The sequence below is a fragment of the Colius striatus genome, chromosome Z (genome assembly GCF_028858725.1).
Source record: "Colius striatus isolate bColStr4 chromosome Z, bColStr4.1.hap1, whole genome shotgun sequence".
NCBI classification, from domain to species: Eukaryota; Metazoa; Chordata; class Aves; order Coliiformes; family Coliidae; genus Colius; species Colius striatus.
In genome coordinates this window covers 35,669,685-35,673,770 of record NC_084790.1, presented here as the reverse complement: position 1 = coordinate 35,673,770, position 4,086 = coordinate 35,669,685, and positions in this window count along the sequence as shown.

The following is a 4,086-nucleotide window of genomic DNA, read 5'->3' as shown; positions in this document are numbered from 1 at the left end:
CAGTAAAAGTGATGATAAAGGTCAATCAAATGTCTTAGCCTTCTTTTCAGGTTTTGTTCTGTCATGTTTCCAAACAGCTCAGCTTCAGATGTTTTCCTAGAATAAATGTTATCTTACAGTGATGCTTTTCTCTGATCTGATCCACTAGTTCCATAGCCTCTCCAAAGGAACGTTCTGCTGCTTAGCAGTGGTGTCTGGGTACTGAAGAAGGAGACTTCTTCCATCTCTCTAATGAGGGGATCCACCTTTTTCAGTGGGGGAGACTAACCTATGAAATAATTAAGAAGAGCTGACTGCATTTGGTCTTTCTTTAGAGCTACTGTTCTACTGTAGTATTGCCCTTGAGCTTTTCTACATCTTCTCAGAATCAGAGGAATAAATAACCTTCACCTCAGCTACTGTGCTTGCAGGAGGGACCACATTTGTTTTGTAACACAGATTCATCCTGTTGTGAGGAGAGTTTGTTCTGTGAGTCATCATGGAAGTCATTAAGCAAGTGTCAAGCAGTGTGTGGGATAAAGTGGTAAAGGGTAAGCTGATGAGCTGGAGAGCACTCTCAGTAGACAGAATATTGGCTGCTGCTCTTCTAGTGTTTTCTTTTACATGGGTCTAACTGAATACCTCTTACAGCAGATGTTCCTCCCTATGAGTTTCTAGGTGGGCATGAGTTATCAGTCATTAGCACTTCTCTGTTAGGGTAATAGTTGTTTTGTACTGTCACCATTTCAGTGATACATTGTGCAGAGATGCCTGTGACATCTGCAAAGAAGTGTTTCATCCCTTGCTGTAAGAAACTAAATAAATAAATAAATAAATAAATAAATAAATAAATAAATAATTCTGAAGGGCAATAAATTTTTAGCTCAGTGACTGTGTCTGTCTGTTGCAATGTGTGTCATTGCTCTGGAGCAGGAAACTTGCACCCAGACACTAGTTCTGGCCTAGTGACTCTTCTGCCATGTAGAAAACTAACAATGTTTTTGCTTTCTAGAGGCATCTGTGCTTTGGCTCACTTCTATTTAAAATCAACAATGACCACCACTGTGCACACACACACACACACACACGAGACTTAGTATTGGCTCTGAAAATCAGATCTCTTAATGGCACCTCAGGGTGAAGAATTGAAATCCAGAATAATTTAGCGATCATCTGCAGTATAGATTCAGGAATAACTATGAATTTTTGATCCTTCAGTTGGACATGTAGGACACTACAGTTCAAAAGCCCAAAGCTGTGTACACATTCATATCAGGATATAATAGGACATCTTACCTGAGTTGAATCTTTACATGGGCCACTTAAGAGACTTCTACACCCTGCACCACTGTGCTCCCAAGAAATAGCTGCTGCCTTCAGTGTGCACCATTCATTTCCTTGGAAGAAGATAAAAAGAAAAACATTATCTGGATCTTTTCTGATATCCTTGTAACGTTCCACCTTCCCACCACCATTATTTTCTGAATCCAATTTATTATCAAAACAAACACCGCCTTGGTGATTCTGCTTTCAAATAGATAGAATTTCCTATTCTGTGAAAAAAACAGGACAGGCTGAGAAACCAGCTGGAGCTGGAAGATAAAATATGTACACTGTATAGAACAAGAATCTGGCATCTTCTCTCCAACCCCAATCTTGCTGTGTTTAGTTGTTCTAGTACATGGTTTAATCACCAAGAAGATAGCCTTTCTATTTTACATGACAGTATGGAGAAGAAAAACCCCAAAGTGTCTGTTGCTTTACATACATTTTACCATGTCACTGTAATAATCCCAGGTGCCTTGGTTCCATGTGGTAAATACATGCTATACAAAAGAAGGTAATGCCTTCCAAATATTTTAGAAATAGCTGCATGACACAAAGTCCGTCACTCATCAAAGAGAGTAGGTACTCTTCGCTTTCCTTCCCTTTACTAAGTTGCAATAGAAATGCCTTCCTGAATAGCTGCTTTTATTTTTCTGAATTAGCTGTATGAGAGATGGGGTTTTGAAGACACTGGACTTGACTTGCCTTGTTTTAGTTTCACAGATTCTGATGAAATATTATGAGTTACATAAGAGAAAACAAACCAGGGGCCTGAAACAAAAGCTCTGTAGCTAGCTTTACTTCCAGTAGCTTTTTTCCTAGCAGTGTTACTAAGGACAAAAAACAGATGCATTACTACCTAGGGACTAAGGATTTTCAAGTCATTACAACAAGGAAGATGGCAAGCCTGGGTTCTATTGGAGTGCTGTCCCTGCCAAGTTTTTAGTGATTATTTGCAGGCTTTATTAATTAGTAATAGAGGCATGTAAGCAGCTCAGCTTTTTGCACCTTTAGCCTTTCAACTGTAGTTTTCTACCCATTTGCTACTCTTTTACAAAAGCTTGGAGTGATTTGCTATAGGTAAGCAGTGAGAAATGTAGCTGATGGCAATGAATTTATACCCATCTAGCACAGGACTGCTTCCAAGGCAGATGTCTAGAAGCCAGTTGTTTTAAGCCACTTGGTTTTGCTCTGCAAACACATTGTGTTTCTAAACACAATGCTATTTGCTGTTTCCATTTGTAACGGCAGGCACAGCAACTGAAATGCTTATCTCCTCCTAGAACCTGTGCACATGGCATGGGACAATGAAAATAAGGACACAGATTCCTGGCAGAGAACACATACATTTACACAGAACACAGATGATGTCCTTTTCATGTATGGCTCATCTCAGAGGACTCCATCTGACATTTACGAAACTGCATTGAATCACTCTGTGGCCAACACACTTCATGGACAGGGAGTGCAGATTGTTGGCATTTTGTCTGGAGAGTAGTGTCATGAAGCTTCTCTGAGCAGGTACTTTGAGGCTCTCTATATGAATTCTCAGCAGGAAAGTCCTGCTGAGCTGACACCAATGCACTGGAGATTTGGGGTCCAAATCAGGCTCACTGTTCAGTAAGCCAAAGGACTGGGAAAGAACACTGTTGCCTTCCCCTCTGACAGTGTTTTGCTTCTGTGCAGGCCATAGCTGAACCTACTTACTGACCCTCCTGAAAGGAAGATCTAGAGTTGTCAGCAATTTCACTGTGTGCTAGTTAATGAACCTGGAGACTGGGCTTCTGCATACTGGCTTGGTCATCCCTCTCGTGCACTGCTAAGCAACACATGCTCATTCATTTTTATCTTGTGAGTGTATAGGCAGAGAGCCTGGGTGAGCCATGGGTACCGACGGTGTTACGGCAGTGCCCAGTTGCACCAGAACCAGTCCTCCTTTAGCTGCTTGACAAACTGTAGGGCAATGTTCTTTGGTCACTAGGTGGCATAGTTGGCGTTATGAAACCACGTGGGATTTCAGGCCTCCTTCCCCCCCCCCCCCCCCATCCCCGCCTCGAATGCTTACAGGCTGATTTGTCTCTGTCCCTGTAAATCAATTGCTAAATCCTGCTTTTAGCTGGATTCAAGACATGGGCACATTTGACAGATTCTCCTGTTAGTGCAGTCTTTCAGGCTTTGATTTGGTGTCAACAGAGGTTGAATTCTCATTCCAGGAGACTTTTCTGTTTGCTGAACATTATTTTTTGTTCATGACTTTTGATCAGGAGGAATCTATCTCTGAGACATGTCCTGTAGTGCTTTTGGCTAATGCTATTGGAAATCTAAACTCACACTACATCACAAGGGATCAGAAGGGACATAATTTTTGAGCTAAGATAAGCACTTGGAAAATTCAGGTTTGGTGAGGTTTTTTACTTCAACCTCTTTCTGTCAAAGTGTTTTAGGTTGGTTTGAATCTTTAGGCCACACAATATAGAGAACATTTAAATAAAGTTTTTAATTCCAAACACTTCTCTGATAAATGGAGAATGTCCAGGAAACATTTGTAACAGGAATGTGATTTCACAGAGAGATTTTAAACTTACAAAATCTAGATACATTGCAGAGAAGGTAAGCATAATGATACATGAAGAAGTTCCAGATCAAATCAGCTTTTAGTTTGTTAAACTAATCTTGAAGTTACTGTATCTTCTGAGGTTGGCCATAGTATAGGTGTAGTGGGTCTGGGACGGTAGTGATTTTCCACAGCAGCTCCTGCAGTGCTGTGCTTACTGTTGATAT